General features: G+C 45.7%; 1 protein-coding gene across 16 annotated transcripts in view; it reads left to right on the top strand.

The window, feature by feature from the left end:
• vps8 (VPS8 subunit of CORVET complex) overlaps positions 1 to 12,987 on the top strand; it is a 280,747-nt gene that overhangs the window by 134,627 nt on the left and 133,133 nt on the right. The gene's annotated exons all lie outside the window — the stretch shown is intronic.

The following is a 12,987-nucleotide window of genomic DNA, read 5'->3' as shown; positions in this document are numbered from 1 at the left end:
ACATATGCTGCCATCCAAGCAACATCTTTTTCATGGACCTCCCTACTTATTTCAGCAAGACAATGCCAAACCACATTCTGCACGTGTTACAACAGCGTGGCTTCGTAGTAAAAGTGTGCAGGAACTAGACTGGCCTGCCTGTAGTCCAGACGAGTCTCCCATTGAAAATGTGTGGCACATTATGACGCGTAAAATACGACAGTGGAGACCCCGGACTGTTGAACAGCTTAATCTGTACATCAAGCAAGAATGGGAAAGAATTCCACCAACAAAGCATCAACAATTAGTGTACTCAGTTCCCAAACGTTTATTGAATGTTGTTAAAAGAAAAGGAGATGTAACACAGTGGTAAACATGACCCTGTCACACTTTTTTTCAGAATCAGAATCATCTTTATTTGCCAAGTATGTCCAAAAAACACAAGGAATTTGTCTCTGGTAGTTGGAGCCGCTCTAGTACGACAACAGACAGTCAATTTACAGAACACATTGGAGACAGAAAGACATTGACTGAGCAGTAAAGGGTTGCTAGTTATCCGGTAATGCCGGTACATTTTTTTTTTTTTGACAATTGTGCAAAAAGATGCAAAGTCCTCTAGCACTTAGAGCAGTTCGAATGACTAATATTGCAATAGTCCGGTGCAATGATCATTGTGCAAAGGGCGCCGAGACTTCAAGGAGTGTATGCGGTTTAAAGTGACGAGTAGTGCGATAATCTGGGACAATGTTGGTTGTGCAAATGTTACAGATACTCCTCAATCAGTGTGCAAATGGAGCAGATGGTACTCTGGCATGAGTGGCCAGTATATGCAAATAGTGCAGCATGGCGAGACAACTACAGTGAGTGCACGAGTAATACATAATTGGCCCCACAGAAATGTGACAACGAACTCAAGTCAAAAAATTGCCAGCATGTTGTAATAGAATTGTAGGTCAGGTGTTTAAGAAGTTGATTGCAAGAGGGAAGAAGCTGTTGGAATGTCTACTAGTTCTAGTTTGCATTGATCGGTAGCGCCTACCTGAGGGAAGGAGCTGGAAGAGATGGTGACCGGGGTGCGGAGGGTCCGAGAGGATTTTCCACGCCCTTGTCTTAGTTCTGGCAGCGTGCAAGACCTCAATGGTGGGTAGGGGGGTACCGCGAATCCTTTCAGCAGTTTTGATTGTCCGTTGCAGTCGGAGTTTGTCTTTTTTTGTAGCAGCACCAAACCAGACTGTGATGGAAGAACACAGGACTGATTCGATGACCGCTGTGTAGAACTGTCTCAGCAGCTCCGGTGGCAGGCCGTGCTTTCTCAGAAGTCGCAGGAAGTACATCCTCTGCTGGGCCTTTTTGAGGACGGAGTTGATGTTGGTCGCCCACTTTAGGTCTTGAGAGACTGTAATTCCCAGGAACTTGGTCTCGATGGTTGACACAAGGCAGCTGGACAACGTGAGGGGCAGCTGTGGCGAAGGATGCCTCCTGAAGTCCACGATCATCTCTAGAGTCTTGAGCGTGTTCAGCTCCAGGTTGTGTCGGCCGCACCACAGCTCCAGCCGCTCCGCTTCCTGTCGATATGCAGACTCGTCACCGTCCTTGATGAGGCCGATGACAGTGGTGTCATCTGCAAACTTCAGGAGTTTGACAGTCGGGTTCGCTGAGGTGCAGTCGTTCGTGTAGAGAGAGAAGAGCAGCGGAAAGAGGACACAACCTTGGGGCGCCCCAGTGCTGATGCTGCATGTGGATGAGGTGGCCTCCCCCAACCTGACCTGCTGTGTCCTGTCCGTCAGAAAGCTGTAAATTCACTGGCAGATGGCAGGTGAGACGCTGAGCTGGAGAAGCTTGGATGAAAGGAGTTCAGCGATGATGGTGTTGAACGCTGAGCTGAAGTCCACGAACAGGATCCTCGCGTAGGTCCCTGCACTGTCGAGGTGTTCTAGGATGAAGTGCAGTCCCATGTTGACTGCATCCTCCACAGATCTGTTCGCTTGGTAGGCAAACTGCAGCGGGTCCAGCAGCGGACCTGTGACACTCTTGAGGTGGTCCAGCACGAGACGTTCAAAGGACTTCATGACCACAGATGTCAAAGCGACAGGCTTGTAGTCATTCAGACCCGAGATTGCAGGTTTCTTGGGGACTGGAATGATGGTGGAGCGTTTGAAACATGATGGAACTTCACAAAGTTCCAGAGATCTATTGAAGATCTCAGTGAAGACTGGAGCGAGCTGGTCCGCGCAGACTTTGAGGCAGGATGGAGACACATGGTCCGGGCCTGCCGCTTTGTTAATCTTTTGTTGTTTGAAGGTGCGTCCCACATCCTGTTCATGGATGGTTAACGCAGAAGTCAGAGGTGTGATTGTGTTCGGTGGTGTAGCCGGGTGGGTGTGGGGTGTGAAACTGTCCTTTTCAAATCTGCAGTAGAAGGTATTCAAGTCGTTGACTAGTGTGCTATTGTTCTCAGCTTGGGGGGATCGTCGCTTGTAATTAGCCAACGATTGGAATGCATGCCAGACTGATTTTGAGTCGTTTGCGCTAAACTGTTTTTCCAACTTTGCTGCATAGTTCTTCTTTGCAATGTTAATTTCTTTAGTCAGCTGGTTTCTAGCTCGATTATACAGGGCCCTGTCCCCGCTCTGATATGCATCCTTCTTAGCTTGGCGAAGCTGCTTAAGTTTAGCAGTGAACCACGGCTTGTTGTTTTTGAATGTGCGAAATGATTTTGTTGGTACACACACATCTTCACAGAAACTGATATAGGATGTAACAGTGTCCGTATATTCATCCAGGCTGTCAGCTGAATTTTCAAAGACACTCCAGTCTGTGCAGTCTAAACAGCTTTGAAGTTCCATCTTGGCTTCATTGGTCCTCTTTTTCACTGTTTCACTGTAGGTTTCGCACATTTAAGTTCTTGCCTGTACGTCGGTATTAAGTGATTTAAGCAGTGATCAGACGAGCCCCTGGTCGTGGTTGAGTTTAGCTTTGTTAAAGTCCCCGAGAATAATGAGGGGTGAGTCCGGGTGTTTTTTTTCAATTTCGTTGACTTGTTCGGCGAGCGTTAGCAATGCGGTGTTCGCGTTAGCTTGAGGCGGAATGTAGACTCCAGCCAGTATGAATCATGCGAACTCACGTGGCGAGTAGAATGGTTTACAAAATCAGCGACTCCAAATGCGGGCTGCAGTGTGTGCTGAGCTCCGTGACGTCCGTATACCATTTTTCGTTGATATACAGGCATATCCCGCCGCCCTTTGTTTTCCCCGATGATTCCATGTCGCGGTCCGCTCGATGAATGTGGAAGCCGGGAAGCATGACGCCGCCATCGGGTACAGCGTCGCAAAGCCAAGTCTCCGTGAAGCACATGGCCGCGGAACGTCCAAATTCTTTACTGGTCTTTAACAGAAGATGAAGCTCGTCCATTTTGTTGGGTAGGGAGCGTACATTCGCGAGGTGGATTGACGGGAACGCCAATCTGTGTCCTCTCTTGCGGAGTTTCACCTGAATGCCACCACGCTTCCCTCTGTGGCGCCGCTTCCGTCTCCATGTGCCGAAAACCGCGGACGCCGCTCCGGTGAGTAACTCGAGGGGGGAAAAAACTGAGCGGATTTGCGAAAGTTGGTGACAGAAAGTCCGGAGTAGCCTCCTTGATGGTTAGCAGGTCTCCCCTTGTGTAAGTGAGTCGTGTAAGGTCTCCAAAGACGGACGAAAAACACAAAAACAATACTAGAGAGCGCGCTACCGAGACGACCACACTGGTAGGCGCCATCTTGGTTTCGGTTTTGGAATGTGTTGCAGACAAAAAAATTCTAAGTTCATGATTATTTACTAAAAACAATACAGTTTGTCAGTTTGAACATTGAATATCTTGTCTTTGTAGTGTATTCAATTAAATATAGGTTGAACATGATTTACAAATCATTGTATTCGTTTTTTTTTATGTTTAACACAACGTGCCAACTTCATTGGAATTGGGGTTGTACTTAGGCGCTTGGCCATGGAGAGACTTGTACACAAGCAGAGCTGTTTTAAAGTCCATTCTCTGGGTGACAGGAAGCCAGTGCAGAGACCTCAGCACTGGACAAATGTGCTCGTATTTTCTGTTTCTGGTCAGGACTCGAGCAGCAGCATTTTCAATGTACTGCAGCTTTTTAACAGCTCGTTTAGAGAGGCCAATGAGCAGGCCGTTACAGTAGGCTCACCTGCTGGAAACAAACACAGGGATTAGTCTCTTTATTCTGCTTTAGACACTATACCTTTGTTTCTGACAATGTTTGTGAGATGGTAAAAAGCTGCGGATGTTATTGACTTAATGTGGCAGTTAAAGTTCAGGTCTGAATCCATAATTATCCCTAGATTTCTAACCTGTTTTTTTGTTTTGTTTTAGAGAGAGGGACTCTCAAAGTGACTGATGACACTTGCTCTTTGTTTCTGTGGGCCAAAGACGATGATTTTAGTTTTGTCTGAGTTCAGCTAGAGAGAGTTGTTTTGCATCCATGCACTGATCTAATCGTTGCAATGAGAGAGTCGATCTACAGACCCATGTTCACCTGCTTTCAGTGATACGTAGATATGAGTGTCATCTGCGTAGTTATGGTCGGACAAATATTGCTACCTATTAGTGGACCCAATGGAAGCATGTACAGATTGAACAAAAGGGATCCAAAGTTTCGAGGCCTGGGGAACCCCACAGGTCACGGCCATTTTTTCAGACCCACAGTTAGCAATTTCGACAAAGCATTTCCTGTTCTTGAGATAGGGCTTCAACCAATTTAGAGCAGCACCAGATAATCCCACCCAGTTTTCCAACCTCTGTAGTAAGATCCCATGGTCCACTGTGTCAAAGGCCACGCTCAGGTCCAGCAGCACTAAGACTGAGACTTTGCGTGCGTTCAGGCAGATGTCATTTATCATCTGAGTCAGAGCTGTCTCCTTGCTGTGGTGAGGCCTAAAACATTGTTGCACAGGAGAAGTCGGTGAGCTGATTTTAAACAACCCTTTCTAGGACCTTGCCTAAAAATGGCACTTTTGATATGGGCCGGTAATTCCTCAGTACTGTGGTACCGGTATATCAACACTGGTCTTTAGGAGCAGCTGAATGACAGCAGTTTTCAAAGCTTTTGGAAAAATTTCAGTCTGAAATGAGATGTTAACTAAATGAGCAAGTTGTGGTAATAAACCGCTCTGCACCAACTTTAGAAATCTAGTGGGTAACTCATCAAGGCAGCATGTACATGAAGTCAGACCGGAAATAATTTCTTCAACTGTGAAAGGTGTCAGTTTAAGGTGTCAAGGTAAGTGTTGTCGTTTGTGTGGTTGATTATTTCATTAATACCTTGAACTTTGTCAGTAAAGAATATTACAAAATCATTGCATTAAGATAGAAGTAGTAGAAGTGATTTCTAAGGGCAGTGAAACTGGAGGGTTTGTTAATCTGTTTAATGTGGCAAACAGGCCATGAGTTGTTGCTGCAATTTGTGATGATTTCAGAAAAATACCTCTTCCTTGTTCCACACAGAGTCTGGTTGAACACACATTTCTTTGTAAAACTCATAATCAACATGTAGATTTAACTTACGCCATTTCCACTCGGCTCTTGTAATATGAAGCAAGGGAGATTGTTTTAGCTCCATTTTGAATGACACATACTCAAATGGTTGGAAAGCTCCAAATGACAGTTTCTGGCTGATAATTTTGTCCTTAAAAATGGCACAAACACCCCCACCTCTCTGGTTTTGTCGTGCTTCAGACTCAAATTTATAGTGAGGTGGAGTAGACTCAATCATTATCGCATTACCCGTGTTTTTATTAAGCCATGTCGCAGTTAAAAACATAAAATCAAGATAAGAGGAAATAAAATTATTAATTACAAATGATTTGTTATTTAAAGATCTGACATTGAGTACAGCATGTTTGAGATTTGGTTGAGCTTCACTGGACTCTATCTTCTTACAAGATATATGGATTGGATTTCTCCGATCGGACAGTCTGACTGTCGCTGTTTTACATTATCTAATCTGCGTGGTTTGACAGTAGTCAAATGATAGTATGCTCTGTCACTGAACCTCCGGATATAGGTCTTACTATGAATGGTAGCAACGCAGAGGCCGTTAGCATCCTACACAGTCACAGCAGTGTCGCTGTTGGAGATGTTGGGGGCTGAACTCGGGAGGCCTTGGTTGGTGAAACAAACCAAGGTGGAGGAGGGATGGGGTACTTAGAGATTGCCTTACTGGAGTGAGGGGGAGTACTTTACCCACCAATTGAATCAAACTTTCCAGATGCATGGAAGGCTTTTGGAGGTGAAGACAATAATAAAGAGTCTTTGGAGGGTGTAGCTGTAACAGTTGTGGCCCAATCCTGTGGTTGGGGCTGTGGTGGAAGTGAAGAGAGTGATGCTGCAGCTGAGTCCTTTGCTGAATATATTGGTTTTGTTGGGGCTGCTGTGGATAAAGCATTTGCTGGAGACGATCGCCCTTTTGTTGTTGTTGTTTTTTGTTGTGGCTGCTGGATATGTCGGCTTTGTTGTTGTTGGATGCATAGTTTGCTGGTTCCTTTGCTGGTTCGTTTGCTGTCGAGGAAGGAGCTTCTCCCTCGCTCTTCACCTCTCTCTGTGACAACACAGAATCCTGTTCAGGCCAATTTTGACACCTCAGAGCGTGGAGGAGGTTATCTGTCAGTCGTCTCACTCCATCTCTTTTCAGTTGCGGGCCTCTTCCTCTGAACAGGTCGTCTTGACGCCAAAACCGACGAAAGTTCTCAATAAAATGCAGTCCTCTAATCTCACAGACTTTGGACAGCCATGTGTTCAGTTGAAACACCCTGCTGAACTTGTTTATCCTCCCATCGAGGGGTCCACTTATAAGTGTAGGAATTGCCAATTCATCAAGTCTCAATGGGAGACCGGTCTGGACTGAAGGCAGGCCAGTCTAGTACCTGCACTCTTTTACTAAAAGCCACGCTGTTGTAACACGTGCAGAATGTGGTTTGGCATTGTCTTGATGAAATAAGCAGGGGCGTCAATGAAAAAGACGTTGCTTGGATGGCAGCATACGTTTCTTCAAAACCTGTATGTACTTTCAGGATTAATGGTGCCTTCACAGATGTGTAAATTACCCATGCCATTGGCACTAACACCGCCCCATACCATCACATATGCTGGCTTTTGAACTTTGCGTCCATAACAGTCCTGATGGTTCTTTTCCTCTTTGCCCTGGAGGACACGACGTCCACAATTTGCAAAAACAATTTGAAATATGGACTCGTCAGACCACAGAACGCTTTTCCACTTTGCATCAGTCCATCTTAGATGAGCTCGGGCCCAGAGAAGCCGGCGGCGTTTCTGGGTGTTGTTGATAAATGGCTTTTGCTTTGCATAGTAGAGTTTCAAGTTGCACTTACGGATGTAGCGCCAAACTGTATTTACTGACATTGGTTTTCTGAAGTGTTCCTTAACCCATGTGGTGATATCCTTTATACATTGATGTCGTTTTTTGATGCAGTGCCGCCTGAGGGATAGAAGGTCACGGGCATTCAATGTTGGTTTTCGGCCTTGCCGCTTACATGCAGTGATTTCTCCAGATTCTCTGAACCTTTTGATGACGATATGGACCGTAGATGATGAAATCCCTAAATTCCTTGCAATTGTACGTTGAGGAACTTTGTCCTTAAACTGTTCGACTATTTTCTCACGCACTTGTTCACAAAGAGGTGAACCTCGACCTATCTTTGCTTGTGAATGACAGCAATTCAGGGAAGCTCCTTTTATACCCAATCATGTCACCCATCTGTTCCCAATTAGCCTGTTCACCTGTGGGATGTTCCAAACAGGTGTTTGAGGATTCCTCAACTTTCCCAGTCTTTTTTGCCACCTGTCCCAGCTTTTTTGGAACGTGTTGCAGACATAAAATTCTAAATAATGATTATTTGCTAAAAACAATAGTTTATCAGTTTCAACATTAAATATCTTGTCTTTGTAGTGTATTCAATTAAATATAGGTTGAACATGATTTGCAAATCATTGTATTCTGTTTTTATTGGTTTAACACAACGTCCCAAATTCATTGGAAATGGGGTTGTAAATGTTTATAAGCTGTTTTTTCATTGTTTTTAAATGCTTTTAATCATTTATCAATCATTGGTGGTCATATAAATAATTTTTCTTTGCTTTTGCTTTGCTTTACTTTATATTAAATTGTTACTATGAAATTTGTAATATGGCCAGTGTTATCCAGCCACCCTTTTTCTGTACTGCTTATCCTCACTAGAGTGGCAGACATGCTCGAGCCTAACACCGCGATCTTCAGGCGAGAGGCAGGGTACACCCTGAACTGGTCACCATCCAATCGCAGGGCACATTATAAACAAACAACCATTCACGCTCACATTCACATCTATGGGCAATTAAGAGTCGGATTTGAACCCCGGTCCTCACAACTGTGAGGCAGATGTGCTAGCCAGTTGTTCACCGTGCTGCCTGACCAGTGCTAGTTTTAATTAATTTAATTTAATTGTTTACATTGAAAACACACTAGAAATGGTTAAAAAAATAACTCACTTATGACTATTTGATGATTGATTACTGTATGTTGGAACGGGAATGGATTGTCTTAATCTTTTTTAAAAGCTAATCATATTTGATGACCAAATTTCACGACCTTTACCATAGACTACCAAAACAACTGTTTGACCATGATTAGTTATTTGTATTAACATTTATTTGCTTTGTTCTTCTAGTAAATTATATCTTTCTATTATACAGTCCAATCCAAAAGTATTGGAACGGCGAAGTCCATTCATTTGTTTTTGTTGTATACTGAAGACATTTGGGTTTCAGATCAAAAGATGAATATGAGACCAAAGTTAAGAGTTCCAGCTTCTATTTCATGGTATTTACATAAAGATGTGTTTAAAACTTAGGACAGACATTTTGTTTGAAGCAAAAGTATTGGAACATGTAACTGATGGGTGTTTCTCGTTTCTCAGGTGCTGCCTTTTAGATTGATTGCTTAAACATTAGATAGTGCTTGTTTTTGGTTTCGGGTTTGACCTGTGAAAACTGTTTGCGCTGTTATGCAAACATGAAGACCAGAGAGCTGTCTATGGGAGAAAAGCAAACCATTTTGAAGGTGACAGAAGAAGAAGAGGGATAATCTATCAGAGCTATTGCACAAACCAATGTTTGTGCAGTAGCTCTGATCGATTTTCATAGCCAATACAACAATTTGGAATGTTCTGAAAAAGAGAAACTACTGGTGCACTGAGCAACAGACACTGAACAGGTCAGCCAAGGGTATCAACAGAAGTTGATGACAAACAGAAACATTGGGACCTAATTATGGAGAAAGAAAGGATTTGCATATGATCCAAAACACACAAGCTCATCTGTGAAGCATGGTGGAGGTAATGTCATGGCTTGGGCTCACTAATCTTTATTGATGTAACTCATGATGGTAGCAGCAGAATTAATTCTGAAGTCTGCAAAACTATTTTGTCTGGCAATTTACAGAAAAATTAATCCAAACTAATCAATAGAAGCTTCATCATGCGACAACACAATGACCCATGTTTCAAACTCTCCACCATCATTCCAGTCCCCAAGAAACCTGCAATCTCGGGTTTAAATGACTGCAGGCCTGTTGCCTTGACATCTGTGGTCATGAAGTCCTTTGAACGTCTCATGCTGGACCACCTCAAGAGCGTCACAGGCCCCCTGCTGGACCCTCTGCAGTTTGCCTACCGAGCAAACAGGTCTGCAGATGATGCAATCAACATGGGACTGCACTTCATCCTAGAACACCTCGACAGTGCAGGGACCTACGCGAGGATCCTGCTCATGGACTTCAGCTCAGCGTTCAAGACCATCATCCCTGAACTCCTTTCCGCCAAGCTTCTCCAGCTCAGCGTCTCACCTACCATCTGCCAGTGGATTTACAGCTTCCTGACGGGCAGGACACAGCAGGTGAGGCTGGGGGAGGCCACCTCATCCACACGCAGCATCAGCACTGGGGCGCCCCAAGGTTGTGTCCTCTCTCCGCTGCTCTTCTCTCTCTACACGAACGACTGCACCTCAACACACCCGGCTGTCAAACTCCTGAAGTTTCCAGATGACACCACTGTCATCGGCCTCATCAAGGACTGTGACGAGTCTGCATATCCACAGGAAGTGGAGCGGCTGGAGCTGTGGTGCGGCCGACACAACCTGGAGCTGAACACGCTCAAGACTGTACAAATGATCGTGGACCGTTGCACAATGGTCATTGCACCGGACTATTGCAATATTAGTCATTCGAACTGCTCTAAGTGCTAGAGGACTTTGTCAAAATTGTCAAAAAAAAGAAAAAAAATTATAATGTACCGGCATTACCAAATAACTAGCGACCGTTTATTGCTCAGTGACTGTTTTGTCTTTTTGTCTCAAAAGTGTTCTCTGTCAATTGACTGTCTGTTGTCGTACGAGAGCGGCTCCAATTACCGGAGACAAATTCCTTGTGTGTTTTTTGGACATACTTGGCAAAGAAAGATGATTCTGATTTTGATTCTGATTTGCTCACTTGAAAAGTGGGTGGCTTCAAACAAAAGGTGCTCTTTCCAGAGTTGCATAGCTGTAGCTCGTAATGGCTGTGCGTGTACACGCAGCGGCATCTCTCTGTCCCGACTGAATGGTGTTTTTGTGTCTTTCGTCTTATATGTCAGAGTGTTTTAGCCCGTCTTCATCAAGTCTACATGTCCCAAGGCACAGATACAGTCGTAGGTTTCTGCTCGACACAGGCAGAATTACTTTTACGGAGTTAGTCTACTCTCACTGAGGTCGGAACGGAACTGCGGTCTGCTCCGGGTGCCTACAACAACTCCGACCCCCACTCCTGCTTCACGCCCACAGTGGAGGTGCCACGAACGGTGGAGGAGCAAGCAGAAGTGGGGCAAGTGTGAAGGTATCAAAGCACGGCTAGTGGCTAAATTACACAAGCAGGCAATTCCCACCATCGTGTTAGCCAACGTACGCTCTCTGGACAACAAGCTGAATTGCATTTGACTACTCCGCTCTACCTGTAAGACTGTGGGAGTGCTGTGTTTGTGGAAAGATGGCTTAACAGCAGCGTTCCAGACAGCGGCATTCAGCTCGACCGGCTAGCATGCTACAGAGCGGACAGAGCTCTCGTCGAGGGAGGGAAGACCCATGGCGGCGGTTTCTGTGTTTACATCAGTGTTGCCTGGTGCCGGGACTCTGTCAGTCAATACTGCTCATCACTACTGGAATTTATGATTCTGAAGTGCCGGCCATTTTATTTACCGAGGGAATTTACTGCCATACTGCTTGTGGCTATTTACATCCCTCCCACCTCCAATAAAAACACCAGGAGTGAGGCGCTGAGTGAACTATACCATCACATCAGTGAGCTGCAGGCAGCCCAACCAGATGCTTTCTACCTCCTGGCCGGGGATTTCAACCATGCTTGACCCTAAGACTGTGTTTCCAAAACTCTACTCAAGCATTCACTTACCAACACGGGGAAATAACAATCTGGACAATGTTTTTACCCCCCTGAGAGGAGCCTGCAAGGCCCTTCCCCTCCCCCACCTCGGTGCCTCAGACCACCTCACTGTAATGCTAATGCCAGCTAACAGGCCACTGGTTAAAGTCACCCACCAGTTAGGAAATAGGTACGAGTGTGGCCAGAAGGGTGCCTCGAGGGACATCAAGACTGTTTTGCCACCACAGACTGGACCATGTTCAAGCAGGATCCCACCTAGAACTCCATCACTGACCTTCATCAGTACATAGACTATTACCGCCTACATTAGTAAGGGCATGGATGATGTCACCACCACTAAGTCCATCACTGTTCATGCTAATCAGAAGCCATGACTGACGGCGGAGGTCTACAGGCTACTGAAGGTCCGCAACGCTGCTTTTAAATCTGGGGATGAAGAGGGCCTAAAGGACAGCTAGGGACAATCTGTCCCGTGGCATCAGGGAGGACAAGAGGGAGGATCGACCACCGCTTCAGTAACAGCAGTGACACCAGGAGTCTGTGGCGCGATATTCAGACCATTACAGATGACAAATCCTCACCACAGACCTGTGACAGCTGCACCTCCCTGCTGAATGAGCTAAACAACTAATTTGCTCGCTTTGAGGCACACAACATCACACCTGCACACAAGTCTCCACCACTGGCCGGGTGGTGCACGGACAGCCATTTCTCCCTGAACATGGAGAAAACCAAGGAGATTGTTGTGGACTCCCAGCATGCTCCCTTGAACATTAACGGTGCTGTGGGGGAGAGCGTGCGCAACACCAAGTTCCTGGGAGTGTGTCACTGAGGATCTCTCCTGGACCAGCAACATCACTGGCGAAGGAAGCTCACCACCGTCTCTACTTCCTGTGCAAGCTGAGAAGAGCAAGCGCCCCGACCCCCATCATGTTATCGTTCTACAGAGGGACCATAGAGAGCATCCTTACCAGCTGCATCACTCTGTGGTACGGAGCTCGCACCGCATCCTGCCGCAAGACTCTCTAGCTCATAGTGAGGGCAGCTGAGAAGATCATTGGAACCTCTCTTTCCTCCCTGCAGGACATTTAGAGCACCCGCAAAAGCCCTCCGCATAGCGGGGGATGTCACCCATCCAGCTCACAGCCTCTTCAGTCTGCTGCCATCAGGGATGAGACCGCCGAGTTTGCGGGCCAGGACCAGACGACTTAAAAGACAGTTTTAGTCATCAGGCTGTCAGGAAGCTGAACTCTGCCCGCTCTACTTCTCTTGTCGTCGACCCACCTGAATGCTGAACCTCCACACACACGTGTGCACACCTCCCCACACTGGCTTCGAATTTGTAAATGTCTTTATGTGCCTTGGTACTCAGACTTTGACTATGCTGCACGTCTCCTAATCTTTGATATTTGCACATTGAATTTATACTTTTTATACTGTATATACGTTCTTTATACTGTTTATTATTTATACCGTCTTTTGTAGCACCGTGGGCCCTTGAGTACCATAATTTCAATTCTCTGTA

The sequence above is a fragment of the Phyllopteryx taeniolatus genome, chromosome 11, assembly GCF_024500385.1.
Source record: "Phyllopteryx taeniolatus isolate TA_2022b chromosome 11, UOR_Ptae_1.2, whole genome shotgun sequence".
Lineage (NCBI taxonomy): Eukaryota > Metazoa > Chordata > Actinopteri > Syngnathiformes > Syngnathidae > Phyllopteryx > Phyllopteryx taeniolatus.
The sequence above is the reverse complement of the archived record's forward strand: the minus strand, read 5'-3'. Positions and strand labels throughout refer to the sequence as shown.